The sequence below is a fragment of the Puntigrus tetrazona genome, chromosome 21, assembly GCF_018831695.1.
Source record: "Puntigrus tetrazona isolate hp1 chromosome 21, ASM1883169v1, whole genome shotgun sequence".
Taxonomy (NCBI): Eukaryota; Metazoa; Chordata; class Actinopteri; order Cypriniformes; family Cyprinidae; genus Puntigrus; species Puntigrus tetrazona.
Window position 1 is genome coordinate 13,509,120 of NC_056719.1, and position 21,124 is coordinate 13,530,243.

Here is a 21,124-nt window from a genome sequence, read left to right on the forward strand (position 1 = left end):
TATTCACATAATTGGTGGCTTTTTATTTTTATTCTAAAAAATAACTAGAATTTTTCACAAGCCTTAAACACTTGTAAGTTGCATCACATCGCTTTTGGCGCAAGTTTTTCATCACACAGCTATTCGAACTGTCAAGAAAACGATTGATATGCAGAACACGATATATTCTTTAAAAAAAACAATGTGTGTTAGTTCCAAAATATACAACAATCCATTCGCCTCTAAGAGCATAAGTACTCCCTGTAGCCTAATAACCCTTTTTCTGTGCATAAATGTCATCATCTAATTGTTTTACAAGCTAAGCTGCATAGAAAATCAGCTTCAGCAAAGTTTAAAGCCTTCTTAATAACCTATTTTTTTAGTGTGGCATATACATATGGTTTTGTAGCGGTAAATCTCGGATCTGCTGTACATTCCTGAGCAGGATTTAGGAATAGCTCGCTGCTCACTCTATTACATCACCAGTCATTTTCAGCGGTTAGGACTGTAAGATATGTGAACATGGTAAGTGATGCTCTCCAGTAGTACAGCATGTTTTATCAAAGAGGGCATGTGTTCCTGTGATCTCTCTCCCTGGGCATTATCAATGCTGTCCCACCACTTTGCAGCCCCCCTCTGTTGTGCTGTTTTATCAGGGCTGCTGGGATGGATAGGAGTCTGTGTGGGACGGCTTGGCTCCAAGTGATAGGCCTGATCTTACTGAGCTATATCAACAGAGATAGTCCTGCAGAGGAGTGGTCGAAAAGATTTTAGAGTGTGTGAGACAAAGACACCTCTCTTACGGGAAGCAACCACTGAAAGAGATTATTGTCTAGCATTTTAGAGTTGTTTCTTATTTCACATCATGAGAGATAAAGTAAGACTTGCATAAAAGTGTATACTGCAATGTAGAAAGAAAGTAAACCATAGATTGACAATAAACAAAATTATAAAAAATGACAAGTTGACATTAGTATTCTTCATTGTGACATGCTATATGCCATTAGAAACGTTTTGAATGTGAAGATTTAACAAACTGGGAAATTGCAGCAACCTGGACATCCATGGTAAAGAAAAAAAACTCACCATTTATTCCTTATATTATTCAAAAATTTACTTATTTCTTGGTTACTAATATTGATAATCATGTCATCCTTAGTAGGAAAAAGAAAATAGTAATATTACAAAATAATGATAACAATAATTATAATAATAAATAAATTAATAAAAAGAGAAAGCAAATTAAAGATAAAATTAAATGAAGTTACCAAAAAATTCTAATATAAAAATATCAAATACCCAATCAAGAAATGAGAAATAGAGAGGGAAAATATATTATCATTTTTTGTTTTTATGATTAGGCAGTTTTCAACACCTTATATTTACTGAGATGGAATTATATTTCACCTATATTATATATATGTACATTAATTTTGTATACTATATATATATTTTTTTTTACAAATTCAGAAAATAAACAACATGGTTTGCTGGAAGCAATGAAACTAACTATACAAATGAAATAATATTTTACTCTTTCTTTTTTTCATAATCTGACAAAAATACAGCTTGACATACTGAACAATAAAACTCTTATTAAAATCTTAAAGGTCTTAAAATTCACTCAAATATGTACCCTTTTTCAAGATGCAAAGCTACGGTCAGCCACTCAACTTTTTTTAGCTCGAGGTGCCAAAGAGCGAAATCTGCTTACATACTTTGAGGTCTGATGTAATCTATATTCTCATTTTAATGGGTGACACAGGCTGAGTAGTGGGAGAATCGGGGTCAGCATGAAACTGGTGGGAGAGCTAAGTCTTATCAGCATGGCCTCTCCGACAAGATAAGCTGCAGTATGTCCACTCACCTTCTTCCCTGTGGCAGAACCTCAGGGGGGCAGATAAGGGGGTCTTTGATGCATGAAAGGGGGAGAGTACATAGCATGGCACAAATACAGTGAAAGGATAAGGGAGACTTTTAATCTTTTAATTAAGTTTGCTGAATTGTCTGTAGGTGTCAGAGTAAATGTCATTTCAAACTTTTCACTGGACTACATATATACAGTCAGATCATTAGCATAATACTGGCAAACTTTGATTTGACAGATTATGTGCTTTTAATTACCTTTAATCTGCTTATTTAAATGTATGGCAAGACAGTTTGGGTCTTGTTGGTTTCTGATTTAATGTTTTAGAAGTCACGTCAAGTATTAAGTAATTCAACCCATTATAATCTGAAAACTATAGCAAAAATTAGAAGCTTTAATCAAGATCAATAAGGAGATATATTTTATATATTTATCTGTATATATATATATATATATATATACATACATACACACACACGCACGCAATTGTCGCAATTAAAAACTGAATTATGACTGTTAACAAATACCCACAGCGCTAAGTACTCAAACTGAATTCCAGCACAGAATGAAAGATTAGGGTCACAGACTGTGCGCAGGCAAGGAGGTGTGGGGAGTAAATTTTTTACAGCAGCGCCACACCAGAGTGTCGGAGGCAACCGGCAGCCTGTCTGTCTCCATCTCTCCAACTTAATTAGAAACACAACTTCGATATGGGCCGCTGCCGAACAAAGACACAGTCAAAGCCCTGTTGATGATGCAAAGTGCACCACAGCCGCCCTATTACAGTGCATAAAGTGCTATCTCAAGGCCTGGAAGACAACCTTCACGCTGTCCTGAAAAATCAGCTATCTATGACCTGGACCTACAAGGTACCCGGCAGAGATAGGCCTTTGTTTTTATCTGCCAATGTCATTTCTATGGCAAAGGAATCGGATTAAGGCTTTTGGGATAGTGTTATCCATAGCAGTGGGATAGGATGTTAGATAAACAGGAGACGAGGAGGATAAAACAACACTGGGGAGGCGGCGTGGTTTAATGAGAGTCTTACAAAAGAAGCCCTTATATCCTTCACTGGGTTTTGCCGTGGTCAATCAGGCAGACCCCTAAAGATAAAAGCCTCATGTTCCCATGACCTGAACTGTATCTAAAACCCAGGTCTCAGTTTGCTGATTGTGGCTAGAAGGAATTACATGTAGACAAATGTAGAAAAACTCACACGCAATGACAAAATAATGCAATAAAAAAGTGTGACAATAAAAGTGTGACAAAATATATCTGTCGAGGAAGATGCTATTGGTTAGAGATTGCTTATGTGATTTGATGGCATCTTCACTTATATTTATTCTCAGATGTTTCTTCAGAAATCTGAGAAATAAAATAAGACAATTGCTGACATAAAACTATACCACTTTTGATGTCTGTGTAAATTTGAGTAGAGTTTGAGACACTTTTAAGAGGAGATTTCTGGTTTTGTTTATCATCAGAAAAGTAAGCAAGTTTACACTAATAATAATAATAATAATCTTGTTTTCTTTTTAAGGTAATAATAATAATATTAAATATATTATTTGCTTGTTCTAAGCAAAACGTCACTTAATTTTGACTGTAATTAATTTTTACTTAATTTAGACAATAATGTTTACTTGTCTAGAAAATCCTTCCTGATTTAAGATTTTTAGATATTTTGGCTGGAAACAGTACAAAAAATTTAGGATACAAAAGCATTTTTGGCAGTGTGGAATTGACAACCACATTTACTGATATGCGTGAGTCCCGAAACGTCCACGCAGCAGCTGAGGATAAAGGTTTGCATACTGCTGCATCTCGAAACAGTAACATTTGCCACAACAAAAGTTCAACTGAGACATGATTTCCAATCAAAATGCCTGAATACAACCATACTGATGACCAAACCCAGGATCTGAATGTAGCTAGTAACTCCACTGTTCAGTGGAAGGTTGTTGATTTGAAATTGCTATAGAAAAACACGTTGTTAAGTAAATCATCCAAGGAATTTAGTCAATCAACATTAAAGATCTTCCCGTTGTTAGATATGGATTATGGGTAATGTGTTTATTGTTTTAGTAGCATTGCTCTTGTACATCCAGGGAAGTGTTGTAAAACATTTAATGATGTCCATAGTGCAAAAGAAGCATTTAAACAAAACCTAAACACCATGGTCTCATCAGTGACAGTTGACTCAAAGTCTATGGTTCTAGTGTGTTACAAAATACAACATTCTAATGTAGACCTACTCTGGTCTTTTAATGATCTAGGTGTCATAGAAGAACTAATTGATAACTTTTTGTATTATACTTGAATGATTATACATTTCCGAAAAAACATCTGCTTCTGCAGTTTCCTTTCATCATTGTTCAACATAAAATGATTCCCAGCCTGTAACGACTGGCAGAAGATGAGCTTTACGTCAGTCACAGAGATAAGTTGAAGAGCCAGGACATGTGTTAAGTACTAAGCATTTGTTGTATTTCCTGTTTGGCCACATCCTGACACGGACCAGATGATCCTACGCTGTTCCACTTTAATGTCTGATCTCCTGTTCTCACTGGTCTGCGTATTACAATCCCCTCTCTCAACCCTTGACCAACCTTTTGCCCCTGCCGCCCCTCCTAAAACCCCGTCAACCCTCACCCAACCAAACAGGAAAAATAAACTTGACCCTCCAGATAGCTAGCAGTTCCTGTGGAGAACTGACCCCCCAAATACACTGTCTCGCCCCCCTCAAGCCTGAGTCCACGTCTCTTGGTTGCTGCATTCTTCAGCCCCCTGATCAAGACTGAATGTTTACCCAGGTGGAGGGGTCAGATCTCCGCTGGGCTTCGGGGAGTGGATGCCCGGTCAATCTCTCACTTTCTCATTCATCTATCTTTCTGTCTATCTATCTCCCTCCTGGGCTGATGAATCCTAAGAGATGCTCTCCTGTGACCTCGCTCTTATCTAGTGAAAGGGTCATATCAGAGAGGCCATTTGTTTGCAGATATCAAAGCTTCTGCATGTCTCCGTCCTCATCTGTGCTGATCATTTAAATGTTATGCTTATGCTCTCAGGACTTCTAGATTTTTTCAAAAAGTTCAAAAAGTTATTTTCTTAGTGATTTGTAATGCCTGAAACAATGTACTGCATTATTCAGTTTCTTTCATTTTTATTTAACTTTTAATTTTAATTCTCTTTTTTTTATATCAGTGAATATGATGTAACAAAAAGGAAAGAAAGCTTAATTTATTTGTCTAAAGCCAGCTAATTATTGATGTTAGCATAACACTTTCAGGTAAAAAAAAATATCAGCCTCATTTCACCTAAAAATAACATTAACGTAATATTATCACAGATTCTAGGTGCTTTAGCTAAATGCAACTTTTTTTATTAAATATTCAATCCTGGCAAATTCCTCAAGCATTATTGTAGTTTGAGGAAACTGATTTCACCTCATATCTGTTTCTATTTTAATCACTGCAATGGGTTAAAGGAAGGTTGAAAGTTCTTGTGCAAAAAGAAAACTGAGGCAGCAACATATAAGAAAAGATGCCTGAACCAGAAGAAGATATGGCGAGTGAGAGGTAGATGAAGGTAAGGGGAAAGAGCATGACCTGAAAGAGGTGAGAGGTTGGGGGTTATGCTGCTCTTACGAAGCTCATCAGTCCAGAATATGTGAATCCATGTGTGGATCACTGGCTGGCATGCTGGGAAACCGACGTCTTCCCACACTCCCACAAGAACACCAATGCTGGAGAGGACAAGTCAGTGCAATCAAAGTCTATAGACTGTGACTGAGGACAAATACAACGGCACTCCCATTCCAGATTATTAACTCATCAATCTGAGCTCTCAGCACGAGGCCTGATGCGTCCACAGCTGGTTAAAAAAGAAATATCACCAGCAACTTAGAATTGTCAGTCTATGATATGCACATTCTAATCTTTTTTTAGGTCAAGTTTCAACCTTGCAAGCTCAACAAGAGCACCCCAAAATGCACCCCTGCTGAGAGCACTTAATATAAGAAAACATGGCTGACATGGAATTTCTATGAACTGTCCCATAAAACCTCTTTGAAGTTGATACTATCAGGACCGAGAAAAATCTTATGTGATATCATCACGAAAAATCTGTATTCAAGCGCCAAACTATCGCAGATCCATTAATATGTGTGTTGTTCCAACCGCTTCCAAGCAGTTGATATATTTAGCACAAGTGTGGAGTTCAACATACAACCACAGTTTTACAATTAGGGAGGACGAGGTAAGATAATGATAAACGTTCTCCATAATAACTAACGTAATAACACCCAAACATAAATAAGGGTGCTCCTTGAAATGAATTACAAGAAAATAAGTCCACTGAGATCCCACAGACAACATAACGACATTGAACGTGTGTTTTGTATTGGAAGCATGAGGTATGTGTGTGTGTTTAGCGCAACTTTTTCCCGAGCCCGCAGTTCCGGCAGAAGGAACGAGAAAGAAAAACAGCCCTGTGTCTTGTTGCCGGACTGGAGCAGTGCACAGAACACATGGTCCCAATTTCACGGCTGTGGATGGAGAAGTGCGGGCGGATGCGGGGGCAGGAACAAGCATGCAATCTGCAGGCATTAATACCTCGGTAATAGTCACATTCGCTTAAAACCAGGAAACATTTTTTTCTCCCTTCAACACGCATACATTCACTCTCTCTCTCTCTCTGAGAGTGGCTGGGGTGCAGCAGATTGCGCTAAACAAATAGAATGCTGAGAGACGGGCCCATGTCCTGTTTCCTGTGCGTACCTCCAGTCTTAATGAGTGCCGTTACAGTAAACCGGACATGTGCTTAGGACTCGCACGCGTCTGGCCCCGGCAGGCCAGAACAGGAAACAGCAGAGGGGCTCGTCAGCCTCCCTGTTTTCCCAACTGCTAAGGCTGTTCTGGGGAAGCTGACGGACAACTTGAATTTCCAAACTGCGGTCTCAGAGACCAGTGTGTAATTACCGGACAGGAAGCTTCTTTTACCCGTGTTTTTTTTTGGTGTGTGTGTTCTGGTGTAACCGCAGTGCCCGGCCTTGCCTGCGTTGTGTGCGTAAAACTGGATTTAAAAGAGGTCAAATGACAGGATATGATAAGGGATTTAATGCCTGTAAGGGTTTTAATAAAATCCAAGCCAGATCTTTGAACTGTGTCTCATTTAGCATCTAGCAATGATTCTCAAATGGCACCGGCATCCCTTTACAGCTCCCGTGTATTACAAAAAAAATTAGTATGTCATGAATTCTGGGTATAAAACACTTCAGTTCTATGAGTATAAAAAATGGGATGTTCTGAGATAAACTAAGAACATTAACCATGCTTTCATTATAGTAAAACCATCATGTTTTTTGGCTTATTGATTACTATTTGAACAACCAAAGTTTTACTCCAAATACCATCATTAAACTATTGTTAGTATAGCAAAACCATGGTTAATTTGTGGTTACCATGGTTTAACTGTAGTAACTAAGACGTTTTGTTTTTATTTGTAGTAAAGCCATGGTTAATATGTCATGAATACTAGGAACAAGTATGTTTGCTAACATGTTTGCTAAAATGAATGCTAAGAGTATTTGCTAACATATATTCTATGTACACAAACATAGCCTACATGCTCTTAGCATACATAATCTTACAGCAATCGATACATAATCTTATTCAATCAAATTCTCTCAATATTTACTCACTATTTTTCTTTTTTTTCACATTATTTCTGCATGTCTGGTACAAATATGTAGTCTATACAAATATGCTGAAATATCTTGAATACAGTGCATAATTATAGTCAAACATCAGGAAAGAAGCTAAAGTGAATCTTGGATAAATGTTATTTTGATAAGTTCACTTTAGACATCCTACTAACCAAAAACTAAAAACTATGTTAAGAGTTTTTTTAAAATTTGAATAAAATGAAAACTGTAAGACTTTCAAATCATATAAGTGAATATTTTTTCACATCAGAACATAGAGAACATGACAAGTGTTTAAACACTTTTATCCACTAAATTAAACAAATTTGATGCCTGCTACAGGTCTCAAAAAAGTTGGCATGGAGGAATGAAAGGGCTGAAAAAACAAGACATTCTGAAAAGATTCAACTAGGAGAACATCTAGCAACTAATTAAGTTAATTGACATCAGATCTGTAACATGATTAGTCTTAGAGAGGCAAAGTCTCTCAGAAGTAAAGATGGGCAGAGGAGCTCCAATCTGTGAAACAGTGCATTGATTCTGTCATTGACATTATTAAATAGGTCCAGCAACAATTTCAAAAACTACTGTGAGTAAACAATCCAAGTCAGCATCTCTAATGATATGGTGGTGCATGTATGGGTGGTATGGGCAGCTTGCATGTTTTTGAAGGCACTATAAAGCTTCATAGTAGAAAAGTTTGGGTGCTGAGTTGGCCTGCCGCAGTCCAGATCTTTCACCTATAGGGAACATTTGATCACGAACTCTTCAGCAGCAGGAAACCCATATCAGGCAAGAATAGGACCAAATTCCAGCACCAAAAATCCAGAAACTCTTGACATCAATACCTAGATGTCTCCAAACTACTTTGAAAAGAAGAGGAGATGCTACACCATGGTATGCATGACCGGACCAACTATTTTGAGACCTGTAACTGATAATAAATTGGAAATTGTGTTGCTCAGTTTAAACGTTTGCTATGTTCTATGTTGAATAGTTTTCATCTTATTCCAATTAAAAAAAACGTCTCAACTTTTCTGGGAATTTGGATTGTACTAACTGTTAGACTGTTGGGTTAGGTTTAGGGTTAGTAGAATAAGTTTACATATACTTGCAAAGTTTCTCATAATCAGTATGTTGTGGACCCATCAAAATAAAGTCTTAGGAGATATTAAGCAGACAGTCTACTAATACTGTAATGACTGTTAGTTGACGTGTAGCTGCAATAAAATGTTGCAGTCTGTTTCCTTTGGCCTGTTTCTCATGCTGCTGCAAAAATAAAGAATAAAAAGGAAATTCTACTCATTTACAGTAGTACAGTTGCACAGTGACATATACATGTTGTTTAATTTGAGAGTGAATAAGGAGTTACATTTTAATTTGTTCCTCACTGTTGTATGGCATCAGAAGATCATATAAGCAGTTCTCATACAGTTCTTTTTATTCCTTTATGGAGCTTGACATCCTGTGGTTGCTATAAATTGTCACTGAATTGAGTCAAGCATTTCACAAAAGAAATAAAGTCTAACATGTCTGGAACTACATCAGTAATGACAGAATTTTAATTTTTTAACTCTAAAACCTAACAGACCTTAAAAAGTGCATATTACACTGAAATTATCAGCAAGCCCTTGCAAATTATTTAGGTATGTGTATTCTGGATCTAGAAATTTAATTGTTAAATAAAGTCAACAGTTAGCCAGATCTGTAAAGCAAGGCACAGCTAGTTTAGCGTAGCATAAGCAAGAAGCCTCAGGTTTCAAAGAGGTTAGATAAGCTTGTCGAATGAGGTGCACAAGAGGTTTTGTTTGATCCTCAAACATCGCCACAAAAATCAAAGCTACTGCCCACCCCTGCAATTTGGAGCCAGAAGGCAAGACCACATGCAGTTTCATCTACAGCTGAGATCCTGTTATTATTTTCAGGTCAAGGCTTTGTACCTGCATCTCTGTGTCATGGAAGTTATTAATTACAGTGGCCAAGGTCAAGACACAAATGTAAACAAGTTCATAGTGTGCCCATATAAAAGTTATATTGTTATATATATATATATACACGAGACAACATGTGACCTGTTGAATTTTGGCGAAGTGCACATAACAATATATTCGCATTACAAAGTGTTTTTTTGTGTTAATGGAATTAACATGAAGTGAAAAGGCATAATTCATCTGCTTAGTTTATTTTACTCAGGTGCAGAGAGCTCAGATGACATGATTTGGACCCCTGTTTGGCAGGGTGATGGGTGAGGGCCAGCTTTCACATACGGAGCCCAGTGAGAAGACCCAGCATGGAGGTAATTAAAACAAACCGCCAATGCTTTCTTAGCCTGAGCCAAACAAACGGCGTCGACTCTGGTGCTCCTGGGCACGTTATCGGTGGCGGGCGCTACAACGAGAGGTGACAGTTGGGCTAGTGACCGTGAGGACATGGCAGACTGTCGGATCCACATGAGACAGCACACAGTATGTTTGCTTAAATGCTCAGACAGAAGCTGTGTCTTCACCTTATGACGTGTTTGCTCAGCCCTTTGGTTTAACATTAATCTTTTTTCTCACACTCTGCAAGAAATCCCTGGCTTTTCCTTTGGTGTTGAAGGGGGAAGGTTGAAATCTACCAATCTTCTTAAACCTCTTCATCACCTATAGGTTCAGCTGGACGGTTGGCAAAGTGACAACATGGTTGGCATATAGCCAAACTGTAGATAATAGAGAGACTTTGTAAATAGAGAGAAAAACTGGGGATCAACAGGCTTCTGAGGTAGCAAAATGATCTAATGACTTACTACGAAATAAACTCAAAAGTTGTTCAAAAACATGCATTTAGACATCCAGCTGATATCCAACAAAGAAGAAAGGTAGATAATTCACAGAGGATAGTGGCAACACTAGAAGCAATGAAAACATCTATACTGTCTTCAAAAACCAATCATAAATAAGAGAAAATCTGCAGATGGCTCTGACTTCTAGATTGCAAATCATGACAAAACCTGGTCAAAACTATTTTCTCATTGTGGTGTCAATAATCAAAAAATGTCAACTTTTTTGTAGAAAGGCAATAGCTTAGCTGTTTTCAGTGTTGAAAAGTGTTGTTTTGCTGATAACTCATTGCTCAGAGGGTAAAAATAATAATTTTAAAGATATGTCCCTATCCCTTCCCAAATAATTATTCTTTTTACAAGCAATTTAGTGAACTGACTGTTCAGACAAATCAAAACAGATTTATCAAATAAAAATATCTGTCTTTGTTCAAAAGTAGCCTGGAATATCTTTTGTTTTCATTCATTGAAATGAATCGGTTCACTTGGATGAATAAAAACTAAATTAGACTACTCTTAAAGTACTTTTTACAGATTTTCTCTTTTCACTGATTTACTTAATCAGATCATTCAGACGATTTAAAGTGAATTCATTTAGATTCAAATGTACTTGTATCCCTATTCACAGCATTTAACCAATTTTTAAACCACAATTGATTCTTATCAGTTAAATTAAGGTGTTTTATTTATTGTATAATTCTATGTAAATTTTGTGCAATTATACATATTTGAATTAATAAATGTACTACCGTCAACCTGAGATCCCTGTCGCTTTTGTGCCAGATAAATAAATACCATATGTAAAAAATGTTGCACCTTCTAGACTAGAAAACAAACACAGCTTCATCATCTTTGGAGACCCTTTTCTGCCTGAAGCGAGACATGAACAGATAGCGGGAGGCTAACGGTCTCAATCCATCCACACTGTCCCCCATTGTTTAGGCTCTGAGAGGCCATTAGGCTTCATAGAGGGCCGTCAGAGAGGCTCTTTCTCTGTGGACGGAGGGGTGCATTGGTGGAGGACAGCTCTGAGAAGGGCAGCAGTGTCCTGGGCAGCAGGCCTCAGCTTTGATGGGGCCAAGTCAGGCTTTGGCTGCATTCCTCGCATGTCTCCCTGGTTTCCTTCTACCACATTACTACCTCCAGTCTAAACAAACAAGCTGCTCTCGAAGGTCCAAACCCTATTCTAAAATATAGGTCTTCCATTTTTAAAAGCAGGAACACATATTCTTTGTTTTCGTGCCCACAACCAAAGTTGTTCCACATGTCCCTGTTTCTAAGTTCTTGTCACTTGCCACATTTTGTATGGAGATGTTCTCCTCAGACGATGCTGATGCAGAGAAAGACTCTCTGTGTAAAGCTGGGGTGACCACAAAATCAAGGACACAGAAATTCAATGTACATTAAAATGTTTAGCAGTTTTTTGTCACATGTCCTCCCACTTGGGTTACTATACCAAGATGGTGTGGATAGTTTCATTTAAAACTGAAATGGTTTTATGGGCCATCTGGAAAAAATGAATGTATTCACAACTTTGAAAAACAAACTAATTTCTGTGAGTGCTAAAACAGAAACATAGTCAAACAATGGCAACCGCAATGGCTTGCAACAAAAGAGGTAACACAAGAAGCAAATGTCTTAAATGTTCAAAAGAGTCTATGAATAGACACTAAGGAAAAATAACAACTTTCATACAGTCAAACAAATGCATATTGTCACTTTGTGTTTTGGAAACTACAATATTGGATATTTATTCCTATATCATGCACAAAGAGGCAATGTGTGTACTTAACTACCCTCTGATTGCTTACTGCAGACCCTGAAAGGAAAGACCAGAAGGGGGGAAGCCAATGAACCATCCCTGTTTTTAGTGGAGACAATGACCTGAAACAAACCTTATGAGTGACATGATGAATAGTGTCATCATGACCAATAGTGTCAGTCTCCAAGGCAAAGGTTGTGAGAATGCTGAGATTGACATTGCCCTTTCGTGTGGGCTCAGAACATGGCCTTCCCACCATAGTCTAAACCTTGACCATTAGAAGGCAAACTGCAAAACTGTTTTCAGATTAGCAGCAAAAGGAAACCTTTAATCTAAATATGTAAATTGGGTAACATTTTATTTTGATGGTCCCTTTTGAACATTTTGTTGATAGTAAGTAACTTTGAACCTACATGTCAACTAACTTTCATTAGAGTATGAGTATACTAGTAGAAAGTTTGATTAATATCTGTTAACTATGTATTGTGTTGATCTCTCAACAGACATTCTACTGACTATAGGTAACTTTTAAAGAACATGTCTAACATATTCTAACCCTAACCCTACCAGTCTAGTTAGGAGTTAGAAGATATGTAGGTGCATTCAACATTCAAATTCATGACCAGTGCTTGCTATAGCAGCTGCAGCCCCCTTTAGAAACCCTCCACTTTCCCCAGCTCCACTGGTCTATAACGTTTTTCAGCTTGACTAAGCCTTTAATAGGTTGATTTCTCTAAAAACATCTAGCACTGCAGTGATTAAACATGTTGTGTTTATTAATGCCTGACCACTGGTGTGATTGTCTGACCAAATAGCACATTATATTTGGAAACAGTTGTGTTTTAGTTTTTTAATTTAATAATGTTTATTAATAATGCAGAAACATGCTATGAAACAAGACAAAACTGTCACTGCTACATAATTTATGTTTATACTTGGCATGAAACATATTATTCGTTTTCATCTTACTCTTTCATTCAGTACAAGTTATTATACATCTGTCATTTCATCTCTATCTTCCTCTGTCTACACAAAGAGCAAATTTGCATGCGAAAGCTGGCATTTTAAATTAAACAAATAAAGATATTTACATAAAGCTACGGTAATAAAATATTGCTTTGTTTCTGCAGGTCTTCCGAGGCCTCTTTTCCTTTTGTTTCTGTCCAACATTCTTACCGCCTCCTGTCGGTCAGCTTCCGCTCTTATAGCCTTAAGGAACATCTATATTGTCTTTCTGTCTCAATCATGCACACACAGTCCCTTTGTCTCTCTGTCCATCAGGTTCAATTCTGAAGCAAGTGGTACTGACATCTCTGTCTCTCTCACACAGGTCCTGCCACACTCCAGTGATTTCAAGGAATAAAACTGTCCTAAAGCTCACATATTAATCTTTTGAAAAATGTTGGCTTTATAAATACGTCAGTATAATAGAAAATCAACAAGGATAGATTAATTACACTCATTAAGAATGCATATAACTTTCCAACCTTGTCCTCAAAAATAATCATTCACATTTTTATCAGTACAAAAGTAAAAAAATAATATGAGGAAATATTAAAGATATATATGTTGAACAAGAGTCTGAGAGTATATTAAAAAGAAGGTATGACTCAAAATGAAGACTTCTAGATAAAGTTTCATTAACTGAAAGAATTGTTAAATGGAGAAAAATAAAAGTAATATAAATATATTTACACATGCTTAGTTTTTTCTTATTGAATATAAATTTGTCACAATAATCACACACATATAATTAAAAAAAAATGTTTCAAGATTAAGATTCTGCTGTCTGTCATACAGATGTTATTGCAGTAAAAAATGATTATTTTCAAATCGTGCTAGAGAGTGGAACTATGGGTTTCAAAGAAACCTGTGATGTTAATGCAACTTGAGTGCAGTTGTCATTAAATCAAAGGCCAAACTAAACAGAATGAAATATAAAAGTACAAACCATCCTGAAAGTAATGAACTGGGAGAAGAAAGAGGCTCAACAGCATCAGATCGGGAGCAACCCCTGTCCACCCACACCAGCGAGGAGCCCTAAACCCTCTACTGTCTCATCAACAGCTATATGACAGGCCTCATCCCACAGAACCACGATTCAGATTGACATCTCAATGAGGGGGCCGGTGCCAGTCTTTTACAAGCGCCATTTCACGGCTGTGCTCTTTGTCCTCTCCCCCCCCACTCCACCCCACCGGGTAGAGACCAGCCCTTTCTTTTTTTCGGAGCAGAGAGAGCTGCGACGGGCAGATACGGGGAGGGCCTCTCGTCATGCCCCACTGCCCCTCAATCGGTGTCTGAGTCATTGCCCACAAAAACTGGCTTGCTCCATATATCTCGCTTTTGCATATGAATGAGCAGGCCATTGTTCAGCCTTAAATGCACATTAAACCTGTCTGGAAACAACCAAGAGGAGGCGCACACGTTTTCCCCCACCTTAATAAACTAATTAATTGGACATATGAGATTTAGGAGAGGAAGAACATCTTGGAGCTGTTTATTCCAGTACTTCCTTAACCATCGGCAAGCGTCCCACATAAAGGAAAGGATGTTTATAGTTCTGCCAAGAGTAGCACAGTGTCTTTGTACAGAGGCCAAGCTGAGACCTCTAGCTTTTGTCTACCAAAGAGGGGTGAACAGACTCATCCTGCAGGGCAGACCGTTGCCGAGACACCTTCGTCATGTTCTGCCCCGCAGGTCTGCCCTTTGCTCTGGCCTGGAGAGCAGACACTGGAGATGGGCCGAACTCAGGCAAACCAGGTCAGCTAAGATCTGAGAGAGAGCAAAGTGCACGTCCAAATAAGAGTGATTAGAGATATCAATAGGCATTTCCATTGACTCACACCATTGAATTGCTCTGGTCAGCTTTCTTGTCAGCCTTGTTCGGCCGTGTTGAGCATTGTACATTCACACAGAATCTCAGAAAATATATTATGATTGATGAAAACAAGTTAAATGGAGGGGATAGCGCACTCAGAAATGTCCCAGACTCATATGGCTTTCATTTTATCTGTTAATAAGTTTTGTCCATACAGTCAAAGTCAACAGGGTCCAAAACTTTTAAGCTCCAATCGAATCTCAACATTGATTAACATCACATGGGTCTGTGTATGCTTGTTACAAACCTCATTGGTTTTCGAACATTATGTCTTTCAGGTTGTTGTTATTTATATTGATCTGTTGATCATGCAAAGATAATTTATCAGTTCAGAAGGTACACAATACAGCAGGTACAGTTAACACTACCTTTATATACTTTTCGTAGCTTGAAAGTTTTAGATTGCATTAACTATGTACTAACTATAACTTCTTCTCTTTTTTTCAGAGGAAAGGACATGAAAATGAAAAATTTACTATCCCTTTAAATTAGGGGTTCTGAATTATAAGTCTGTCCTTGATGTGTACAAAAATTGAAAGATGGATAGTTAAGTATGGAAAGAGAACGCTTCAGATACCCTTCATCATGCATACAAACCTAAAATTGGTGCAAGTCTGAGAACATCTAATCTCTGGTTTTCCTGGACCTTTTCTCAGAGTTAGCGGTTTTGCTAAACTACAGGGGCTAAGATATGAATGTCAAAATAACAGTCCAAACTGGACAAAAAGAATAAAGATTTAAAGGTTTTTTATATTTTTGATAATCTCAAAATCCAAAAATCCAACAAATAGTCATTAGCTCTGCATTTTTCACCACCTAGAGTGCTAAAATCTGCAAATAAGCTCCATGAAGAGATTTCTGTAAAGATGTGAATCGCCAAGGCCGCGAGTCTCCAGCTAATTTTTGTGGCGTGCCCCATGTTGGGCTTTGTATCCTGGCTCTAAGTGCTTGGCTCCATCTCACATGCAGAGGTCCTTCAGGGCCAGCATCCCAGAGGGGGACTCCATCCCCAGCTTCGAACAGCCGTCAACGCCCCAGTGGGGTTTGTTTGTACTCATTCCGAGCAGGAGCTCCTCAGTTGTCCTCACACAATGTTCGGCCCTGCCATTCAGGGCTCGGGCCAAGATGCCCTCAGCGCTGTATGGTAAGTAAGTAAGGAGCCCCGGGGCCTCTTAGCGAAGCTCCTGGCGGCCCAGCTGCACATGAGGTTCCTCATCTTTCGTGCTTATTCTTTTAATTAGACACTCTGAGAATTAGCTCTCAGAGGGACACCTCCACCTTCTCAAAAAGCGCCAGCCCCCCCCCACCCATGCTATGAGAGGTGGCGGTCTGCATGTGAGCCCCAAGCTCATATACATAATCTCACCACATACCTCCACCCCCCACCCATCCTCATCTCAATAGCGCTCCCCTCCTTCACCCCCCAGATACTCAAAAGAAGCCCACACCTCCCATTTCCAGGAGCCTGTGGGCGCAGTGAGAAAATGAAGACCTCTGCGCCCCTCCAAATCCCTAGGAATTTCTCATTAAGAGCAGGTCCTGGGCTCCTGAGGACCCCCGGGTTCCCCCCGCACCTCCCGTTCCCTGAAGAAGTCGACCCTCTCGCCCGACTAGAATGGACTACTCCAGTTCACTTTGTGTCGGGCGGCTGTTTCCCTGTGCGTGTTATTCATCTTGCTCCCATTCTCCAGGCACAAGAGGCTTTCCCCGCCAATGGTGCTTTGAAAGTCCTCAAGACTTCCTCTTCTTTTCACCACATTTTTTATGTGTGTGCATGTGCGCAAGTCAGTGTCCATAATGAAAGACCTGGGCTCTGGATAGCATAGAATAGAGGTAATTGAAATGACATTTTTTTAATGGTCCCCCATGACAGGAAGCGGGAATTGGTTCATCAAGACGGTTGTGTGGTTTTGTGCCTTGTTCGTCATTCAACTACAGGCCTGTTTTTTTTTTTTTTTTTTTTTTTTTTGATGCACGAGTGCTGGGATGATGTGAACATAGGGGTACTCTAGTGTGAGAGGAACACGGTTATGTTTTATATTTTTTATTTCTCTGTGGCTTACATCATATCATATAAACTAAGTGTTGCTAAGTCTTGAATCACTATGCTTAAACAGTATTAAAAATGTGGTTTAACATGAACCAATAAAAGATTTTGCTACCAAAAATGAGCTTTTGCTATATCTAAAAAATATCTGATTAATCCTACCTATTCGTTCTTATTATGCTTAGCTTAAAGGATATCTGCATTTGAATGGTTTTAAATACAATATTGTGCGACTTACATTGAGAGTAGAGAGCACACAGGTGGTATTTCATCCTTTCCAGATCTTTATTAAAGGAAATAGTCATAGACCTCATTCTCAAATAACCAGTAAATTAATTTTATTTTATTCAGTAAAAACACCTACATTTTTCCAATAGAATTTCGTTTACATATTGATTCCCATCATTGTATGTCAATAATAACTAAAAAAGAGTTTCAGTTACATTTTGCCTTCTGTTGAGGCTCTAATTTCAGTTCTCCATTCTGATTCAAGTTTCTGCAGTCTTTAATCACATTGTGACATAATTCACTTTATTCTTAGGGAAAATTAAAGATAAAATGTAAAGTTACAATTCACTGCATGATTTTTTTTTATTTTTATCTCCTCGACTCTACCCTTCAGCTATTTCTAAAGATTTCATTGGTCATGTCGATCGTGACTGGCTGAACAACACTAAAATAAATAGTAATCCCTAACCCCTAACCTTAGCATAGAATCGGTAAAACATCCCTATAGCATTACTGCTTATCTCACTCTAAACCATCCATTATATTTCTACAGTCTGAACTGAATCTTTAAAAGTCTGAACCTTTATTGACAGATAACTGCGTAATGGAGTTGGGGGTGGGGTTTATGCTGTTTTAGGGGAAAAAAACACGCTAATTTATTCTAGACCATATTTGTCTGGATAATATCTAACAATTTTACCACTTTCTACACATATTTTATCTAAAATGTCTCCATCATGGAAATCTCCAATTTGCTAACATGGGATATTTTTGGAGCTTGTCAAGGATAGCAGGGACAACCAAGGGAGAGGAGGGTGAAAATTAGCGATGAACCAAGTAAAGTAGTAACTTCATGTAAGATGAATATAAAAATGTAACAAGTTCTATAAACAAAATGGATATATGCTGACAGTTTGAATGCTTATAAATAACAGTCACTATTCACTAATCTTTGTAGTGCGGCCTTGCAGATAAATCATCTATGAAAGAGCGATTGACTCCATCTAGTGGAGAGAATGACTCTCTGTCTGAATGTGATTCCACACATGGCAACATTTTGAAACTCACTATGAATCATAACCAAACACAAGACAGGACGTAAACCTACTCAAGATGAGCTTAAGACGTCATTCGTCACAGTCAGTTGGCTCAAGTGTAGCATGCAAAATATAATTTCCTCATCCACATGAAGTCAAATTACAGGTCTAAACTTGAAATGTATTGTTAACTATGTAGTTTTTGGTTTAAAACCAGAATTAAGCTCTGCCGTTTAAGTTCCTCTGCCCAGAAGTGAACAGTTTGCTGTGAATTTAGTTTCTTTAATTCTTTATTTATACAGGATATACAATAAAACATTGAATGATTAATTTATTTTCACTTCTCAACCACTCATGCCAATTCATGTTATCGACACTGGTTTGTTTAAAAAGTTGAGTAAGGGGATGTGGAAAAGGAGGGAAGCAGTGAAAAAGCAGGAGAGAGCTGTCACAAACGAAGACAGCTGTCAGCTGGGATGGCGAGGGTCAGAGGTTAAGGCGAAAAACAACGGGGGTGGAGAGTGGAATCTCAAAAAACAGGAAAAAGCTTCTACACACAGACTCAGACATGCGGGCCTCCGGAACTTTCTTTGAGAGATGGTGACAACCAGACACCTTCACCAGATCAGCTGCTCTGTGCTGGCATAAGGTGTCGGATAGTCTCTACTCACCAACATGAGGAGACTCTATGGCCCTGTCCTAAGTGCCTCTTAACCTTTTCAGTAACACTGCCACGTAGACCTGTAGGGGCTAGTCCACTGCCCTAAGGAAGCACTGATATGGGAAATCCTAAAATGAAAAACGATGCAGTAGACCTCGTTGACATGCACGAGCAAATGCAAATCAATATCATGGGCGCCATTTGGCAAACGGTGGGATTCTGAAATTCTTTTGCTGGATTGTGCTGCCCCCTGTTAGTAGCATTTGTTACTACAATAATAATATGTAGATATTTTAAATAGGCCATCAATTAAAGTTTAACGCACAAAACAAACGATCCCTTAGTGTAATAGTTATATTTTGTTCATATTGATATACTGATTTCCTATTACTTATTAGTTCTTGAATTGACGTTATTAGTGCATTTATCAGAGGAAAACTATTTAACTGCACTTTGTTAAACTGAAATATCCAGGTTCTGTTTTATTTTGTTCACACAGTCTAAAAAAATCAACAAAAGTCTTTCCATCTAATCACCAAAAGCTTCGCTAAACGATTGTTGAAGGGTAATAGGTCAAGACAAAAATAACTCACCACTAGGGTGCGTAAGAAAGAGCAATATGCGTTTATGCTTAAAAAAAACACTTAAAGGGTGGTAGTAATTGATCTGAAAAAAGGCAATATAAACAATTAGAAATTATTATTAAGTAATTTAATTATAATTTAGCAAAACAGTACATTGATATTTGTTACTTATCAATTTAAATAAATTATAATATATAAATAAATAATAGGGCGCAATGGATCTGTAGCCCCCCAGCATTGAAAGGCCCTATTGAAGTAACTTTGTCTTACATGACAACAAAAACCTATTTGCCTACTTAATTAAATATAAGGTGTAGTGCCGGTATAGAGGTGCATTGAATGTTCCAGTCACAACAGAGATTAATTTGTGAAATATCTAAAAATTGCTAAATTGTTCATTTTTATAATAGAATAATAAATTAAAATGAAAAATGTCTTTTTCTGAAACAGTGTGCCAATTCTTCAACGGTTATTTATACACATATTTACCAAATAACAAAAAATTAATTACAATTTGAATGATTTTTAATATTGGTCAAATGTCAACACTATTAGAAAAAATATATATATTCTATTATGTTAGAAAAGCCTAATTAATATCAGTTAGTAGTTAATCACGTGCAGCATTTCCAGTGTGTTGAATTAGGCTAAATGTACAGACTGAGAAATATGTATTCGCTCGTTTAATACTGACAGTGAAACAACAATAAGATCATATATACTTTTTTTAAACGAGGTTGGGAAACTTTACTGCAGCTCGGATGTCTTTCTGTCAGGTGCGGCGCTGTTCAGGCGAAGCGGAGATCAGCAGGCCCACAGACAGCGCTGAAACACTTTCTCTCTCAGCTTCACAATCATTTTGTCATCTTTCGCGTATCTCCTTTCGAGGTGCTAGTGAGAAACGTGTTTAACGACGTCGTCAGTCGACACGATAACGGTTCCCTTACCTCAAACGCGCCCTCCCTTATAATAAACCTTACGGGACTATTAAGCAAAGCTTTTGAGTTATGCATGATTTGGAACAGACGTGTTGCTAATCACCCGATATGTTTTTCGCCATTACGCATTTAAACGGCGTCTAAACCTGTCTGCTCGTCGCTTTAAACCCCTCCAGTTTCACATTCACACGCTCACACGAGATTAAACTCGGCCACAAACGTCGAGATGGTGTCGGACTCCTCCATTTTCCCTCTCCTTAGAAAAAAAATAAAACAAACGGCAGAGCAGGAAAACAAATGCGCCGTTTACATGTTTGCACGTCCAAATAACATAAGGATCAACAAAGGTTCGATGTCATTTTCATATGCTAGAAATGTGACTGAATGAAACGGAGAAGTGCTTTGTGCTGCGCTGCCTGCGGTATTTCTGTATGCCTCGTTTGTTACACAAAATCCTCTTAGTATGTATAAATGTATATACCACTGTACGTTGTGTATTGCGCAGCACTGCTGAACGCACGTGTATATATTGACGCGCACAGATATTTAATCAACTCTAATGCGAAAAAGCGTCTTTGAAAAACGAGTCACAACTTCTTGAATGTATAAAGCTCTACT